Below are 20,314 nucleotides of genomic sequence, written 5' to 3'. Positions count from 1 at the left end.
AAAATATTTAATACAGTTCATATTATTTATTTAGATTTGATGTTTTGATGTGTGCACTTGGATTTCTATCAATTTATTGAATGATGGTCTGTGTAAATATTTATCAAACTGAATGGCCATTCAGGTTTTATATAGTTTTTTTTTCTTCTTTTGTTGTTTGTTGCACAAACTCAAATATAATAAAAGAAGTTTTGCGGAGAATAATATTTTGGATGAGTTTTAAAATATTGTTTGCCAAAATCACACAATGTAACTACACTTGTCTTTTATATGTTGCAGTGATTTAATCTTTTGAGGCAACTGGTTTGCATAAATTTAAGTAAATACCACCTATTTTCCTGCTCCTGTATGTAAAATCAATTGGGCAGCACTTATGTGGATAAATTCCCTTGTTGATGTTAAAGATCGGAAGAAAAGTGACAAACTGATTTGGCATAAGAATGTGACAGTAGCCCATATATGGTATGTAGAATACGATAAACACACAACACTTCAAACTTTGTAGCAGGTGAGCTACCACAGCAGAAGACCACATCTGCTGTGGAATTCATACTGTAATTCATACAGGTTCACCAGAACTGGACATTAAACAATTTGAAGTCTTGATTTTTGCTGCAACCTTCAGATGGAAGGGGTCAAAATGTGATGTAAACAACAAGAAAGAATGAATTCAGTGAGTCTTGTATCAACAGATCAGGATGGTGGTTTTGGTATAATTTCTTGGCACACCCTAACCATATCGAAGCACTGGTGCTCAAATTGTCCATCTCTTTATTTTAACAGCATCTCTGTCTTCTGAGGACTGTTTCCAGGAACATACTGAACTCTGTCACAAAGCTCAAATAATCTCAGACTAGTTTCCAGTGACCTGCAGCACAGTTACAAGACCCTATCCCAACAGAGAACTTTTGTAAAGTTGTGGAACAAATCCTTATCACGGATCGCCAGAGAAATCTGCAGTGACTGTGTGACGGTGTCATGTCAATACTGACCAAAATCTCAGAGCAATGTTTCTGACACCTTGAGGAATGTACTCCATGAGGAAATTAGGTGGTGATGAAGGCAAACTGAAGTCCAACTCATTACTAGTCAGGTGTTCCTAATAAATTGGCCTATGAGTGTAATAGTGACTTTTGCATTAAATGCTGTAAAAGTTGTGTAGACAAACCTAAATCCTGATGTAGATTTATGTTATCTATGAAGATCCAGGCTGGGATAAGAGGATCACCACCACTCAGCCACAGCAGGACACTGGGAGAATGGAGCGTAGCAGCTTTGTTTCCCCCCACAGAGTCTTTTACAACTTCACAAGAAATTCATAATCATCCAGCGTTGAAAAGAACAGCAGGGACAGATGTGAAGGCACGCATACTGATGGGCTATAGGGGTACTTTTAAAAGTGAGACATGGCCGGAGGACACGCTGTGCTCTGATCTCCATCCTAGGTACCTCAGAGATCCTAAGGACGCCCTGGAGGAGCATTAACTTGTGAACCGCGCCATCTAGCGGCTGTGCGAATCACCTGCAGCGCACAGCATCGGGTGGAGCCACAGGCGCCACCGACAGCTGGGTGGGTGGACTCCTGTTTTTTTTTTTTTGTCTGTGTGTGAGAGAGAGTACTGAACACCTCCATGCGCGTGCCCTTCCTACGGAATCATCTGTCAGTTTCCTGAAGGGGGAAAACTAAAGCTGTTTGTTGCTGATTTGAAAGTAAGTGATTGTTAATTATTCTGTTTTCGAATGAAAGAGGAGGGGAAAAACTCAGCAGCCGCGCGGGTTTCATCTGAGCCACGCTCCCGCTGCAGTTGTTAATAAGGAAGCAGCGCACATGGACTCCGAGAGGACGAACGGATCATCCGGCTGATGCAATAAAACTTCAGGGCATCTCAGAGAAGATCCACTCTTCACATTAGCAGACTTTGAAGTTTCAGAGTGTGGTGTAAATTGTCAAGAAACCTAAGCATCGAGGCAAGTTTAAAGAAGTTTTGTTGATGTTTACACTTTTAAAAAGTGTGAGCACTGCAGGCGGAGGAACATTTCCTTTTATAGGAGTGCGCTTCACAGCTGTAGTTCTGGCGGATGAACTCACGTGAACCCAAAACACGTATGAATTAAACTTCCTGTTCTCTGGGGCAGGTTTAGGACCTGTTTTAATTTATCTACAGTAAATTAGAAAGGAATCCAAGTCACTGAGATCACAACGTTTTGTTTTCTAAATCAGTTGTGTTACATTGTGAAACTTAATTATTTTCAGAGACGACCCAAAGTTATTTGAGACGGAAGCAGAGTTTATTTGTGGGGCACTTTCATTCCGTCCATACTTGATCATCTTTGAAATCAGCACTGACGTTGTTTATTTAACTAGTGATCAATGAATTTAAAAGACACAAAGATTCAGCACTTTCTTTTTAATTTGTGTTCAGGCTTGTTGGTCTGGACATTTTCATTTCCCTGACTGAATTTCATGAACATAAAATAACCAGACAAAAAGCCTAGACGGCCAAAGGTTTTTAGGTTATAATATGTGTAATAAAGGGTTAATAATTATTTCAGAATCAGTTAGGCAATCATTTTCATGTATTTTATCTGCAGACAATATTTGTTGATTTATTTTACCGTTGGCCTTCCAGAGACTGAATGCACCAAAGTTAACTATGACGGTCAGATTTCAGATCATCATAGCATCCTGATTCTTTGTAAAAGGAAAACAGAATTCAAATTGGAGTAACAGAATTCTTAAATTCAGCATCTGCATCAGTCCCTCTTTCTCCCAACAGAACCCATGCTTATCCTAAAACTTGGCTGGAAATATGTCTTTTTGTCAGAGGGAATGAAATTAGGGGTGTTGTTAACAAATATTTTAGTAATCGAGTAATCTATCGATTATTCTTACGATTAACCGAGTAATCGGATAAAAAAAGATACAGTAAAACATTGGTAAATCTAACATAACAGCAGAGTTACTATCGGATATCAACATCAGTCCACTTTTTCATATTTAAGCATCCCTAACAATTACTGTTTTGTAGTTTAGAAAATTAACCTGTAACAACAATAGCTCACTTTTTAAGTTAAGCTGAATAAAAGTTATACAAAAATCTGAAATTATATTCAATGTAATAATAAAGAGGCAGGCTCACAAATATGCTTAGAAAAAAAAATGTCAATACTCCAGATTTTCGTTTATGTATTCATCTTCAGTCAATTTAATAGATGAACTCTCACCTTGCCCAGACATTTATAGCTTTTGTGTTCATGTTAGCGACGGGATTTGACATCTTTGTTCGTCACACACAGAAACATCTACCAGCTACGTGTCGCCACGATGCGCTTCGCCACCCATTTGTTGAGACCGGGATGATATGAAATATATTTTCCGGTTCGTCCGTAAAGGTACACTTACATTAATAAAATAATGCGCAGCCGCCCGCAGAGTTCAGTCTATCCGCTCACCTGTATAAATACACCTACGGCGCTCGTCCCCACCATTCGCTCTGAACCGCCACCAGGCAGCAGCTCCGAGAGGAGAAAAGCTGCCGTACTCCAAGCTTCGCTCCCATCATTTTAAGGATGCGTATTGGTCCCCTGAAAAACGACTAAGACCCGGACATTATCATCAATCAATAAAATCCTCTCAGGCCGAATTTGAAAACTGGACGTTATGCTGCTAACACTTAGCTTTCATCAGTAACTCAGGCGGAAGTGAGAGCGCTGTCCAATGCCAGTAATAACCCGGCCGGAACATGGTGCGCTAAATAATAAAATATAACTTAACGAAGCTTTGAGGCAGACAAATTTTCCTCGAGGAATTTTAATAATCGAGGTACTCGAATCACTCGAGGAATCGTTTCAGCCCTAAATGAATCGACTAATTATTTGTTTTTAAATTTATTGCTATGATGATTCTGTATTTGCTTCTACAACTTGAGTTTGAAAATTACTACAATGAAGAAATTAACAAATAACTCAAAGTTCAGAGTTTTTGTCATAACGGTTAATTAGCCTTACCAAGGTTCTTAAAATAAATACAAATACATTCAAGGTAGTAATTAATTCCCCTAATAAGCAGTGTTGCCACCAGACAAGGAACCATAAAATTAATAGTTCTTTTTTAAATATATTTTTGGAGCAATGCTACAGGCAGGGTTATTACCAAGAGGTCAGGCACTTATCAAGGATACATGAGGAGATATGTGATTAAGTTTCTGTGTGTTATTTTGTGCTGTAGTTTGCCTTGCCTCCTTTAACCTTTTTATTCTGTTGGAAATGTATGCTGCAACATAACCCAAAACTGGGAAAACTGTAGAAAGAAAAAAAGATGCGTACTTTTGAATATTTTTTTAGAAATAAAAATGTAAACATTGCAATTTGTATTCAGCTGTCATTGAGTCAATATGGTGTGGAACTACCTTTGACTGCAGTTATATCTACAAGTCTTCATATTGTTTTCATGTGCTTGTACCAGGAGACTAAGATGTTTGTCCATTCGTATTTAGCTCAAGTTCAGTGATATTGGGTAGAAAACATGGACATGGAGTCTTGTCATAGATTCTCAGTTGTGTTGTCCTAGTTGGCAATCTTTACTCATGAATATCTTTTGAACTAAGCCATTCACTTGTAGATCTGGCTATAGGGTTGTTCACCTGGAAGGATGTAAATCCTCACCCTAGTCTCTAGTCTTTTGCAGCCCTTAACACGTTTTCTATCAGGACCTTTTGGAAAATGGAAGAACAGCTCCTTCCACCTTCCCATGGAGTCTGATTAGCATTTATACCTCCCAGGATAATGCTACCTTTCAACATGGTGTCTTGCATAATACTTGCATGAAAGCCCAAACCTTCAGTTGTGGAGTTCCATATGTTTGCTGTGTGCCCCCCATGGCTTGTGCTATAGTGAAAACCTAACTTTGGCTTTTTCCCAAGAATTAATTTATTTTTGACACTCTCTTAATGCATGATGCCGATTGTTTCTGTCAATATGTTCTCTCATTAAAGCTTGGGAACTTTGCAGCTCCTTTAGTTACCATGGTGTATGGAGTTACATTCCTGCCAAAAACTCGAAGGAATGCATTAACAATTACAATAGTGCATATATTAACCGAAAAAGCATATGGTTCTGATTATCACCACATTTATTAACTAAGAGAGTGTTTAGCTATGACTGCAGTAGCCACATTTTCATTTACAGATGGTTTATCAGAGAAAAAGGGGCCTAAAGACAAATACATGAGACACTTCTCAGATTTGTGTTTGTGGAAGCATTAAAACATGTGTGTTTTCTTTCAACTTCACAATATGCACCAGTTTGTGTTGGTCTGTCTCATAAAGTGCCAATAAATTGAATTGAAGTTTGTGGTTTTAATGCTGCAAAACTTGGTATACTAGGCGCCAGGTGCTAGGCGAATACAAGGCACTGTAAAGTGTAAAGCATGATAGCATGTTGGTAATTATCTTGAAACCTTTGGAAAAAAACTTGAAGTAGTTATGGTATGTCAACATTGCATCATCACTCTGAGCACCAGTGAGCAGGCACTGTGTGTACACTTCCAGTCCACTCACATCCCCTTTATATTCAAAAACTTCTGCCTGAAACCAATGTTTACATGAAGAGAATCTAATCAAATGAGTAATTACTTTGTAATTTATTCATTACTTAGCTGATCTGCTTTTAGAAGTTGTCTTTGAGGCCTAACTGTGACTGTCGGTATAAAAGTCATTTGAAGGAGTAAATGTATTGTGCCTGCAGGCAAACATTAAAGACTGTGGGACCAATTGCTTTCCTAAATTCATGCACATGCCGATACGAGTCATCAGCACAGAGATTGGCTGAGATGAGGGCAGTGTCCCATCCTTCCCACCCGCCCTTTTTAGCTCAGCTAAGACACACCACGTCATGTTCATTCTGCTGTATATCTGTGTTGTTAATTCGGAGCCACTGACTCATCACAACACTCCTATTTTTATTTTTTTTTCCTGGACAGAGATGTGGCTAATGATCCCAATCACCAGCAGCATATAAGGAAACATTCCTGCTAGCCTATTTTAGCTTCAGGAGAAGGAAATACTTATAGTTTCCAGATTTTTTTTTTCCATTTGATTTTTTTCCCTAGTGTCTATATTTGGCTATTTGGTTCAGTTTGTTTTGTCAACTGCATATGGGTCAGTGTAACAGTTCAGTACGACCTGGGCACGCACCTTAAAATTGTTTGGCTTCAACTGAGGTTTGTTCACTGCTTGAAATAGATAATAAGGCAACAATATAATACCACAATTTTTTATTACAAATATTAAAATTTCATCCTGAGAAATTGTAAATTGCATATATTTTGGCAAAAATACTATGGTAAAGTTACCACAGTATCTTTACTGAAACTTATACTAGGAGCATTTCAGACTGGCCTATACTTAGTCAAATCCCAGACTATAAATGTTGTATAGGATAGATAAACAGATATAAAATTTTGGACCAATACTGATATCCTAGGTTAATATTGCTGCTATAGGCCAATGACCATTTCACTACCCCTTAAAAACCTTAAAAAACAACCATGTTATTGCTTCTCTGCTTCAGTTAAATTTCCACAATCCTGCACTGCATTACTATGACTGTCACATGAGCAAACAAATACCACGACTAACTTCCTGCCCCCTCCAAAAACGAGATAGAAATAAACTTTTTTTGTAATATCTGTTTTATTTATCAGTCAGATACTCGTATATTAAAATGACTAATACTTGGCGATACTGATGTTAGTGCCGATATATCGTGCATTTCTTGTACACAGGCATGTTATTCTCTCTGCTTTGTTCTAAACCTTCAAAATCAAACAGTATCCTTTCAAGAAGAAAAAAAACCCATCAAAATGTTAAGGGATGTTTTGCCAATAAATTTTTTAGACCACATGAACATAACATTTAAAATCTGCTCAGGATTTGTTTGATATAAGTTTCTAGATGTTGCTGCTATAACAAAAAGAAATAGTCCTATTAGGTTGCCTCTATCTACATATGAACTTGAAATGGTCTCTGAAGAGGAAGGGGGGTTTATTGGTGTCAAGACAGCTGCGTCTGAGGCCATGTGATATATCACTGTTCTATTTGTACACCAAATACCTGAATGGTTTGTACACAAATTGGCATCTGTGTCACATGTCAAGCCCCTGAGTGTAAATATGTCATCTAAAGCTGGTGGTAAGGTGATGTGCCATCTGGACAATCAAGCTTGGGAGCATTGTGAGAGTATAGGCAGCAGTGAAAGTCAGGAACCTGTGTTGATTTTGTTGTAAAACGGAAGTGAGTACTTTTTTTTATCATTTCAATTGCTGATGTATTGTTTTTGCAGAAGCTTGAAGGAATGACTGTAGTGTCACAATTGTTTAGCCGCTTCTGTTGATCAGACATTGTCCCCTTCCATTTTAACTCTTTTCAGTAGCAGGAATATTGTACATGTTAGCTCCCTTAGTAATTGATATTTTACAAGAAAACTACAATAAAGCTGTAAGCTCAAACAAATTTGAAAGAAGCTAATTTAGCTTTCTGGAGGAACGGAGCATAATTGATGTAACTGGGACTAACTAAGAAAACTAAATGTGGAACATATTTTACAATAAGAGATATTCAAATAGTTAGTTCACCCATATTTTAGGTGTGGACATTACACGTCAATCTGTCACTGATTTTTGAATGAGGTGTGTTCATTAAACAGGAAGCTGCCCTAGACATTTTCAGATTAAATGCTGGATCTGTGGCATTAAGCCTGATTGGATGTTGTAAATTAGTACAATAAACTGATGAGCCTCTTTCCTGGAATGCCCATAGATGGTAAAAAGATGTGATCTTAGGGTCATGCTTTTCTACACTGAGCACGGATTCAGTGCCTTGTGAAATCTTTGCACTCTCTCCACATTTTGTCGTGTCGTGTCACAACCACAAACTTCAATGCTTTTCATCAGGACTTTATATAAAGGATCAGCACAAATGAGTGTACAACTGGGGAGTGGAAGAGAAATGATAAAGGGTTTTAATTTTTGTTTTACAAATAAGATGCTGAAAAGTGTCACACACATTTGCCATGAGCACCCCCACAATTTTCTGTAATTGAAAATTCAAGCCTTTTCAGTAGGAATGGACTTAAAGAGTCCAATATGGACTTAAAGATTTATCACAATATTTTTTGTTACCACTTTGATAACAACACAAGGGACAATAAGTACTATTGTTTTGGACCAGATCAGAATGTCTCCTTCCACATGCTTGCTGTGTTCCATGCTTTTAGTGGCAAATACAAATAAATACAACTACATACTATACTTTCAAGCATTTTTTGGTAAAAAACTTATATAACTTTTTGTTCGCTTGACAGCCATTCACTACTTTTTGATCTGTCATAAAGATTTCCAATGAAAATGGAACACTTACTAGGTTTGAATAATTTTTGTAAGTCATAAGCATTGAATATAAGCATGTAGTAATAATCAATTGCATAGTAAATTAAAATGAGCTTGATAAATTCTAATGGTACTTTTTGAAGAGCAAATTTGTTTATAAACTAGAATTTATGGTTTTGGTTATTTGTGGTTTTTATTTTCATTTTATTTATGGTTTGTGGTCATTGTGTTTTATTTTGGATATTTAAAATACATTTAGTTCCATTGTGAAGTGTTCTTTACAAAGTTAAAGTTGTGGGACTTTGAAAGGGCAAACTTGCATTTTTACGCCGTTACCAATATGTCACTTGAAAATGGTCTGAAAACAACATTTCTCGCAATAATTTCTGGGACAATTTATCATCCAGCAAAATTTGATATTGTGACAGGCTTAACAGAATATCTTGTGTTTACAGATGTGTCATAATCCCATCCCCATTCCTGTCTTGTTCTGTCCACAGGTATTTTTGTGTCCCTTTGGCGCTAACAGAGATGATTCTGGCTAAATTACAAAGCATTGGGAAGCAGCTCCTGAGGGTGAAGGTTGTGGACTGCAGCACAGACGAAACCCGGCTGGCCCGATGCCTCAGCACCTTTGACCTGGTGGCCCTGGGCGTTGGGAGCACATTGGGTGCCGGTGTTTATGTGCTCGCTGGTGCCGTTGCTCGTGAAAACGCTGGACCTTGCATCGTCGTCTCATTTCTCATCGCTGCGCTAGCTTCCGTGCTAGCTGGTCTGTGCTATGCCGAGTTTGGAGCCCGTGTCCCAAGAACCGGATCAGCTTACCTCTACAGCTATGTGACGGTGGGAGAACTGGGGGGTTATATCTCGGGCTGGAACCTCATTCTCTCCTATGTCATTGGTGAGATCACTTAGAAACAGGAAAGGGAAAGACCTGGCTGCTAATCTCTGATTTGTGAATTACCTGAAGATTTCTCTGTGCAGGAACTTCAAGTGTGGCGAGGGCTTGGAGCGCCACCTTTGATGATCTCACCGGAAAGCACATTGAAAAATTTTGCAATCAATACATGAAAATGAATATACCATGGCTGGCAGAATATCCAGACATGTTTGCTGTCTTCATCATACTCTCTCTGACAGGTTAGACACAATAATTTCTTTCCATGACTCCGGTACAGTGTGGATATGTTTAGAAAAATAAGGAATTCGATTTTTCATTCCTGGATCAGAATAAGAAAGACAACTTAGTATAGAACATTCGTTGTATTTCTATTTTTTATATATATGTTCTACCATCTAAACGTTGTACCCATTCATCCATTCGTTCATCACTCCCTCCTTCCATTTGTCCATCCCTCCTTTAATTATCCATCCATCTACGGCTACAACCTAAAAATATTTTACTAATCGATTCTTTTATTGACTATTTTGACGATTAATTGCATTAAAAAATTGTTGCATTTTGAAGATGTCTCTTTCAACTACTTACAGCTTTAGCATAATTACTGCTCTGAGTGTGTTATTGCTTTAGCAAATTGCTTTTTTGAGTCTGTATACTCCAGTTGACGATTAATCAATTGCTAAATTAGTTGACAATTATTCCATTAAACGATTAGTCACGATTAATCTGATTAATTGTTTCAGTTTCACATCCATCCATCTGTCATTCCTTCTTTTCTTGTTTCTTTTCTTTTCTTTATTTTTTCTTATTTTTGCGTAAACAATGGGCTTAAAAATTACAAGGTTTCTTCCCTCCACCCCCATTGTTTCTGTCATATATCCTATCATATTTTTTCCTTTTCAACTTTTCACAGCCTTGCTTGGTTTTGGAGTCAAAGAATCGGCCATGGTGAATAAAATATTCACTTGCATCAATGTGCTTGTCCTGCTGTTTGTGATCATCTCTGGACTGGTTAAAGGAGACCTAAAAAACTGGAAACTGGACCCTGTAAAGATCCTCAATGCCACTGGAAACGCCACCTATAAGTAGGTTCAATAAAGATCAGTGTATCATGATTACCATCTCTAATTATCTTCATAAAGTAAATAAGTACTTTTTGTTCTTACTTCCAGTACCACATTTCCCCACCCTAAAAATGGAAGTCTTGGTGCAGGCGGCTTCATGCCGTTCGGGTGGACAGGAGTCTTGTCTGGTGCTGCTACCTGTTTTTATGCCTTTGTGGGGTTTGACTGCATTGCCACTACAGGTGACAGCAAATGCATTAACATGGGTAGTACACACACGAGCTCTGTTACCTGACATATCGTTTTTTGTTTATTTCCCCCTCAGGAGAGGAAGTGAAGAACCCCCAGAGGGCCATTCCCATCGGCATCGTGGCCTCTCTCCTCATCTGTTTTGTGGCTTACTTCGGCGTTTCGGCGGCTCTCACTGTTATGATGCCGTACTACCTGCTGGACAAGAACAGCCCTCTTCCAGTGGCCTTTCAGTATGTAGGCTGGGAGGGAGCCACTTATGCAGTAAGCCATTGGCTCTTTATGTGCTCTGTCGACCAGGTAAGTGGGTCTCCTACTGCCTCTCAGCATGAGAAGCCACAGAGGGCGCGTAATTGTTCAGCAGGAATCTTTAGAAAATGAATAATTCATTTCAGCTACTCTGAGTAGTGAATTCTTTTACATAATGCTTTACTCGCTGGTAGCCAACAAGCTGCAGTTAAAGAATAGTAGGTTGGAAGGACTGGGGTGTATGCGGCAGGTGACAGATTAGAAAGATTGTCTTAGTTAGAAACATTTTGTCTGCTTTTGGTACAATATATAAATGCAAATTTTAAATCATTTAGATTCTGAAAGTAAATAATGATCCTTGTAGTATTTACTACAAGGTCAAATTTCTGGAAAAATATGGAATTTAACTATTTTCAATGTGTGGATAAATATGGAAAAAAAATAGTATGAACCTTTGTTTCATTCTTTGTTTTGTTGTTTCTTTGCTTTTTGGTTTCTTTCCTTGTTTGTTTCTTTCTCTCCTTTTTTCATTCCTTCCTTTTTGTTTGTTTCTGAGGTACATATGTGTTTCTGAGTTTTATGTTACCTCTTAAGTCTCTCGATTGAATATTAATGTCTAGCTTTAAACAATTAGTTCCCACATTTATTCAAGAATAGCAGTACCCCATGTGGAGACGCAGAAAGCCCTGCATGGAGGCCTAGGGAGAATATGAAATACTTCAAAAACAACTGGAGTTGCTCAGGAACCATAAAAAATAAGTGAAATACATTTTTTGCTCTTATTAAAGTAATTGCATAGACCACAGTTGGGTAGATCCAAATTTACACCACACTCGGGAATTATGCAAAAGTTCCAGTGGTGCATATTTTACGTTTACATGATATACTCACAGAAAACTAACAAAAAGCTTAGTCAGCCATAAAGATACAACAATCAATTTTTGATAGCTCTTTAACAAGCATACAGTAAAATGTTAATAAAATGATTTTGTTGAGACATAAATGGCCCACATTATATGCTTGTTCTAACATACATATACATATCTGAGCTGTGTGTGTGTATGTGTTTTCCTTGACATTGCATGCTCTTTTCTCCCTCCCTGCACCAATCAGCTTGCTGGGCTCCATGTTCCCAATGCCAAGAGTGATCTGGGCCATGGCGGAGGATGGCCTGCTCTTCAAATGTTTGGCTAAAATCAGCACGCGAACCAAAACCCCGCTAACAGCTACAGTAACCTCCGGCATAGTCGCAGGTGAGCTCACACCCTAAACTCACTAACTGGCAGAATGCTGCACGACGTGTGGCGAAGCAGGCCCCTCAACACCTAACATGCAAACGCAGCACAAAGGCAGCAAACTTTAGCTGACGCAGCAGCTCTTCTGTTGGGCTGACAATGTTTGAGGGCTCGTGTGGAACAACAGCTACGTTCTAAAGTCTCCTCCTCCTCCCTTCATCCACGACGTAGCCTCCTTGGCTCCATGTTTCCGCTGCCACGCATTATCTTTGCTATGGCTCGTGACGGGGTGATTTTCTCGTTTCTGGCTCATGTCAGCAAGAGGAAGACGCCCATCGTCTCCATCCTTGGTGGCAGGGCTGATGTCTGGTAGGTGGCCGAGATAAAGCCAAAGTCAACAGTGCCCCCATGTGGAAGAAGGAGGGAGGGGAAAAATCACACATAGTTGTAAATGTATTTGATCTTTACAGTAATAGATTGGCAGTTTTCTGCTTTATTTTTAGACTTTATTTTAATTAAAATACTGTGTCAATAATATTTAATCTAATTCTGCTGTGTGTTTTGTTGAAATTACTCTGCTGATGTGTATTTTCTCCTCTGTGCCCCGCAGCTATGATGGCTTTCCTGTTTGAGCTAAAGGACCTGGTGGACCTCATGTCTATTGGCACTTTGATGGCCTATACTCTGGTTGCTGCCTGTGTGTTGATACTCAGGTAGTTATTTTTCTCACCGTGTTTTATTAGACATGTAACCAAAACCAAATTCCAAGAAATATGCAATACTCCTGACTTTGAAGTTTAGATATATGCCATGAGAATAAATGAATTCTCAGATTAGAAATTGAACATTTAAAGGACTACTCTCAGAATTCTCAAACTTTAGCACATACTCAAAGGCTAGATTGTTTAAGTATTTTCTCCTAGTTCTTGATTTTCTCCTAGTTCTCTGGCCTGCTCCCTCCATCTCAGCATATATTTATAAGTTTAAGTCTACTAGATTATAACACAATCTACAATGAGCTAGATTTTGTATTCACGCACCCAGTTCTTGCTTTTAAAAGATATAAAATTTGTTTATTGTTGAATGATTTTACCTCATCTTTAAGTCCCGCCTCCCCATCCTTAGTGACTTGTCTGCTCTCTGTTTCGCCTGTCATGTGAAGGTACCAGCCTGAGCAGCTGAGTACGGCCTATGAGATGGCCAACACCCAGGATGAGCCGGAGTCTTACAGCGAAGGGAACTCTGATGTCTTTCCTCAACCAGAAGATACGGTCAGCATCAAGAATCTCCTGTCCCCGTCCAACCCTGAACCCTCTCCTTTGTCTGGTCGTACAGTCAACATCTGCACCAGCATACTTGGTGAGCCATGGAGGAGGATGAAAGTGAACAATTCATGTTGAACTGGCCCAGAGCGTGACGAGGTCTCCTTTTTTTTTCTCCTCCAGTTGTTCTGATGTGTGTCTTCAGTGTTGTTGCTTCTCAACAAACTCTGGCCCCCTGGGCAGTGATTCTGATGAGTGTTACCATGGCGGCTATTGTACTTCTCACCAGTTGTTATATTCAGGCAGCCTCAAAGCAAAGCCAAGCTGGCCTTTAAGGTGAGTTTGAACTTTAACCTTTTGCTAATTTTTTGTTGCTTTTACCTTTTCAATTTCTGGAATGTTACCAACACAAACCTCTGTGTATTTTTGGGACATTTTATGTGATAGACCAACACAAAACAGCACCATCGCAGTATATTATTGAAGTAAAGCAGAGGTAAACAAGAATTTCAAACTCAGTGCTCCCAACTGCTTTCAGAAGCAATTCAATTAGTAAGCCATCCAGGGTTCATGTTGATAGTATCACTATTTGTCACGCATTCCCCAAATTTTTGATAATGGAGTAGCAAGAACAATGTCAGTTTTGAAATAAACCTATAAGAAGTCTCAATTATTGTTTTCTACAATTTATTTTGGAGACTTGGCAAACAAAATAAGGAGCCTTTGTCAGATCAGGGTGTTGGTTTGTAAACTACTCACATTGCATTTAGGTGTATGGATTAGAGCATAGTATTATAGTGAAGGTCATATTTGTATAGGTGTGGTTGCAGCTTGTGCACAAAGGTTTTGGCCTGTCTTGGTGATCAGATGCAGGTCTTGATTTGTCTTGGTTCAGGCAATTTGATTAGTCTTCCATTCTTTAGTTCGACTGTCAACATGTATTACTTTATATCAACTGAGAAAAACAGCTCTCTGAAAGTGTTTTGCTTCCTTCTTCCTTTTCCTCTCATCACTGATATTTTGTGTTGGGCAGCTGCTTTGAAGAGCACAGAACTTCTGTTTATTTAGAAAAACTTTGCAAATGTCAAATATTTATTAAGCTTTCACACTGGGCCTGTAATACCCACTAGTACCACTACAGGAAGATTTTTGTGCAACTCCCTTTCAGTGATGAGGGTGAACCCAAATGACAGTTTTTGAACAATCTAAGTCAGACTAAGGTTTTTCTTGAATATTTTATTAATACTTTATTTAACCAGTGATGATATATAGAAACCTAACCGTGAAATCTTTTTTTTGCTCTTCTCACTTCTTTTGCTAGATTTCCTTCTAGATACATGAAGCCATTCATTCCATTTATCTTGATAGATTTCAGAACTATGTTTTTGTGAAGGAGTTTTTTAAGGACACCTTTTGAAATGGATTCTCTCTCCACAGGTTCCCTTGTTGCCCTTCATTCCCATCATCAGCATGTTTGTCAATATCTACCTGATGATGCAGCTCAATAAAGGAACCTGGCTGCGCTTTACCATTTGGATGTTGATAGGTACTGGGTCTCAAGAGTGCAACATTTTCTGCCAGCTTTTCTAAGTATAGTCTGACCTCTCTGACCTGATATTCCTCCACTACTGCAGGTATCTTTATCTACTTCCTCTATGGCTTTCGGAACAGTGCAGAGGCGACCAGGTCTGATGCCTGCTCAATAAAAGGAGAGCCAATGACCAGAGAGAAGGAGTCCTTGAACACACCAAACTGCACTCGAGACGGAGAGACTGATGAGGAAATGAGTGCTTACACACGTTGAGATTTTCTGAAACAGCTGGACAGAAAACGCTACAGATCCATGCATGCATGCATCCTTGAATGTCTGTTTTTAAAGTTCTCTATCTCCGAACTGACAACTTGCCAAAACAACAAACACATTTTCAGTGATACATTTGTTGTGCAGAATTAGCTGTGGCTCACAGACTCAGAGCCTAATGTTTTAATATCTGTTGCTTACTGTGAATTACAGAGATTATCGACAGAGCTGACAATCACCCACTCTGCCATTCTGCCACAACACCTAACACATATATTAAGTGTTAGGTGCATTGAAAAACAATATATTCATGTTACTGAAAAAATAGTTGCTTCATACATTAATTTTACATCTCAAAGAAATGCATTATGCTGCTTTCGATGAGCTGCTCAAATTAGAGCAATACGCATTGCTCTAATCGCAAATTAGAGCAATGCGTCAACGTATTGCAAATTAGCCGAATCAATTACACAAGTTTGTTGGGTGTAAAGATGAGTGTTGTTTTTTTGAGGGGAAATTGCACGTTTTATCTGAAACCTGCAAAGCTGCTAATATGGAGTTTTTATCAGATACTTGAGAGGGATTATTTTAAGTGTCTTTTTCCCAAAGAGATGTCACAACTTTAAAGGTGAGATTCTTTAAACATTTGATACTTGTTAGGAGATGACAATGCAGTTTATTGTCTGTATATAAAGTATGCTCTGGAGTATGAAAATCCGGTTTTTAGGAAAATGGAAAATTTTATTTTTGGACCATTTTTACATTTTTGTGCATATGCATTTAAACAGAAAGAACAGTTTTATTGTGGTCAAGGTTTGTTTGAGTGGTCAAAACTCACTTAAGTTGCTCTTCTCAAACTCGCTGTAGCAACTGCAACAAGTGTCTCTTTAAAAAATTTCGTCCCAAGTACAGGGCCGAACCATTCGAGCCATTTGCCCAGCAATCAATGCTGAACTTATGCTTCAAAATTTAGTAGCTTTAAAGTTTCTGATTATGTTTCATCAGTAATACGTGGTTAGCATTACCACTGTGACTGTGTTGCATTTAACTCACTCACCAGTGATATTCCAGACATTGTATTATCATTTCTTCACAAGAGCAGCCAATATTTTGACCTTTTAGGTATTCTGCAGGTCAGTCTTACATGTCTAGAGATATGTCTTACAGCCACAATCTTTAGTAAACTTACATATTTCTCCTGTTAACTGTGCTTTCATGTGGAACATGCTAGGCTAATGCTAGCATGTCGATTCAGTTATGATGTGACTTGTTGATAATTTGGGCAAATATCTGATTGATTTTAGAAGAAACTTGCATTCAAAGGTTTATTCTCCTGTTTTATAAACTTAGTACTCTGCTTTGATCATCATAAAATTTAATGATCTATGTTTCAACTGCATTCTTGTCTCCACCATCAACAGTTGTCTGTTGTTCAGCATATAGAACTAGTGATATGATAGACACACTCAAAGCTACAACAGTCAAAAGAGTCTCTTGTTCCTTTTGTGGTGATCTTCATTGCAAATTATTTTTAACACTTTTATTCTTTGTGAATATTCAGATTGTTAGATCAACAAAATAATCTGGAACAATTTTGCAACTTCATCTCCTCTACTTTTAAAAAACTCAGTTTCCTGGGAGGTTGGCTAACATAAAATCACCATCTTTACACAATTAATGGATATAAAGAGTGAAGCTTACCAATAGATGCCTACACCGATCATGTAAATGTCTTGCTCTGGACCCTCTTCAAATGCTTGGGATTGTACTAGGACATGCCTAATTTGGACATAACCGAAGCAGGACTGTGCTATGTATGATACAATTTACTGATGATGACAGTGAAAGCTACTGTGACTGTGTGAAGACCCACCAGGCAGCTCAAACATGAATGTTACATGTCAAAATGGCAACTAGGTGAAATGTGTGCATTAGAAAATTTCCATTTTAAATTTCTACCATGGATTTACCTATAAACTTGAATATGAATAGCATTCATATTGGGTTCTACTTATCTTCCGTTAACTTGTCTGCTGCTTGAATTCAATTCTGGTAAATTAAATGGTTCCATGTCAGGACACTGCTCTATTTATTAACAGATCTTTGTGTTGATCTTTGTCACAGTGTCAGTGTGCTGGCTTTCATGTAAGATAACCAACAATGTACATAAAATGTAACTATGCTCAGATTTTGTTGATTGTGTGATTGTGCGTCATAGAGTTGTTTAAATCCATGTTGTAAATACCAATAACAATATAAAGGAATATGCCAAATTTACTCAAGTTTGGTTGGCTTGTAAAGGTTTTTTTCACCTTCCAAGCTGAAGTATTTACCATGCAGACTATGGTACAGTGTTCAAATGCTATGTGACAAATGGACAGTTTGCTGGTTGCTCGTTTATACACATTAACCTACATTTTTTGTAGCATTTTGGTAAATATCTACAGTATATTCTGGTAGTATTTGTTTTCTGTGTCCATCATCTGTTTATGGATTTATTTGGTTCTGTAAATAAATGATGGTGAATGTTAAAACCTAAATTTGTCGTCATTATTTATTTTATTTGTATTTTTTTTACATGGTATCGGATCTTCTAATTACTGAAATTGAAAAAAAAATACAGTTGAAATTAAGTTTAACTTTAATAATTGTGATGTGATAGTTAAATCTCTTGAAATGTTTCTTATGCTGCGCTGCACGTGCAACCTCTCTGTACTTTATGCTTTTAAGGAGTCTGTTTTCCTAATTTTTTGAAAGAGTCTTAATCATTAGGTCTCCAGACTTTCTGAAAACGTTTGCTGAAAAGATTTTCTCTCATTCATAGTGAAGTCCCTCAACATTTCAAATGAATATTGTTTATTAAGCCAGTTTCCCCCACTTTCCTACAAAAGGCTGCAAAAGTAAAGACATGACCTTGTTTGTTATGAGAGATAATTTAGCAGCCCCTGAACTTTTTCACATTTTGTCTGATTACAACCACAAACATTAATGTCTGTGTGTTTTTGAAAAGATAGACCAATGGAGAATGACATAATTGGGAAGTGGAAAAGAAAAATGTTTTTGAGGTGTTTTATTGATAAAATTCAGAACAGTGTGTAGCACAGATATGTTACAGAAATACGTCCCCACAGCACGATTCTGCCACCATAATGTTTCACCAAGAGGCTGCTGTGGTTAAGGGGATGTGCGCTGTGCAAAACTGTGCAGACAGCAATTTACATTGGCTTTCACAGAACATCAATGAGATATTTCAACAATTCAAATGTCATTAAGTGGTTTAATACAAAAAGTAAAGGGCAAAGTCCAAACAAAGCAAATTAATTTAAATTATTTTTGAAAGACTGCCAGGAAAAATCATCCCTACAGGTACTAAGATATATTCAGTGTTTTATTATTATTACTGCTCTGTGATTTACTTCTGAGCAGTACTTCATCTTGTGTTTGTGAAGTTATTGGGTGTAATTACTGGTTCGGACCAGCAGGTGGCAACCCACCTCAGCGTCACCTCTCGTCTTCTCACCTCCTCCCTATTTTCCAGCAATCCTGCAGACTGATTCCTCTCCATCTCGCCTTAACACCCGATACTTCGCTTCTCTTCCGTCCTCTCTTCGCCTTGGAGCCCTTCAGAAGAGGACTTGCAGAATCCAGCCGGTAAGCGTTTCCGTTCCTCCTGAAGGACAGCAGGTGAGTCCTGCTCGTCTCAGTCTCACTCGCAGGCTCGGGAATAAATGGGATTGATGAAGGCTGCTGCATCTGCTGGGATGCTGCGGGTGAGCCTGTTGGTGCTGGTGTCTGTAATAACGTGTAAGCTGTGGTTAATTGTTTTTTTAGGAGTGGCAGCTTGATTATAGTCATCCTGGAATAATATCTCCTTCCTGTAGGTGTGCTTACCTTTATTCTGTCAGATCCTGAGTTATCCATATCTTGTTTTTCATCTGTAATGTTTGAATTTGCAATATCCCTCCTTCCCTTTTCTTTTTGGATGATGAATATAGATGTATTATATTTAGAAAAGGAAGGACTGGAGATGAGTAAAACTAAGATGACAGATTCAGCTGGTTACTGTTCAGAGTTAGTCCAGATGTGACAGTCACAGCAAAGAACAAATACGGTCTACATCTAAGGCCTGAAGCTTATAGCTTATGTTACATTTTTATTCATTAACACAGCAAACCATCTGCACACCTAACGCTGCAGACTTCGAGTGGGTACACAAAGAAATCAGGACCACTCAGGCATTAAAAATTGGAGGGAGACTAGTGCCTCCATTTTCATACGTCCTCAATATTTCATGAGAATCCTGCACAAACCACCCAGTGAAGCTAAGTACACTAAACGTAGGTCTTGATCTCTGTTTTGCTTCAGGATGATAACTCCTGATGTAGAGGAAGCCTCAGTTTCACAGAAGACTACAAGTTATTGCAGTCCACAGTCAAAACAAGTGTACAGATTTCATCACAGCGAAGGTCCTTCCTGGTTGTCAGGAGGCAGGTGGCAGGGTGAGTCGCTGGGTTATGGGGGATGGTGAGGGAGAAATATGCTCAGGGAAGCGTGTTGTTAGGACTGGCAGAAATTTCCTAATTATCCCTTGTGCTATAATTATCAGGTTGCCTGAGGTGTTTGAGGAGCACAGCAACAGCAGGAAAACAAGAAAGAAACTGGCGCACGTGCTAGCATCAATGTACTGTACAGCTATAACTGTCCAGCAAAGCATGAGAGTGTTCCCTAAGGAACTGCACTTTATTTGGAATACATCATATGCACTTTACTTGAGTCCTTACATTTTATGATACTTTACAACATGTTCCAAATTATTATGCAAATTGGATTTAAGTTTAAAGATTAATTTTTTTGTTGTGCTATTAAGTTTATAGATGGTATTGTGTGTCAGGGCTCTTTGAATCACTATAATTAATTTCAATCTGGAGAGACTCAGACGGAGATGAGAAGACAATTAGAAGAGTTTATTGACAAACAGAATTTAAAGTCTTTGGCGCTCGGGCCCCGGCTGGGGATAACGGTTATCGCAGCATTAGCGATAGGCTTCAGATGAGCATCCCCGATGCTGTTAGGAACGTCATCCCCCGGGGCCCGGCACTGGTGGTGGAGGTTGAAGAAGGGTGCGGGCCTCAGGACCGGGCGAATGGAGGAGAAGGGGTGGTGGTGG

The 20,314-nt window shown here is 38.6% G+C and overlaps 1 pseudogene; it reads left to right on the top strand.

Moving 5' to 3' along the window:
* The first annotated feature begins 342 nt into the window (after positions 1 to 342).
* Positions 343 to 17,687, top strand: LOC116707752 (high affinity cationic amino acid transporter 1-like; annotated as a pseudogene).
* The last annotated feature ends 2,627 nt before the right edge of the window (positions 17,688 to 20,314 follow it).

Source organism: Xiphophorus hellerii, chromosome 18, assembly GCF_003331165.1.
Source record: "Xiphophorus hellerii strain 12219 chromosome 18, Xiphophorus_hellerii-4.1, whole genome shotgun sequence".
Lineage (NCBI taxonomy): Eukaryota > Metazoa > Chordata > Actinopteri > Cyprinodontiformes > Poeciliidae > Xiphophorus > Xiphophorus hellerii.
This window is presented reverse-complemented; position numbering and strand designations above follow the sequence as displayed.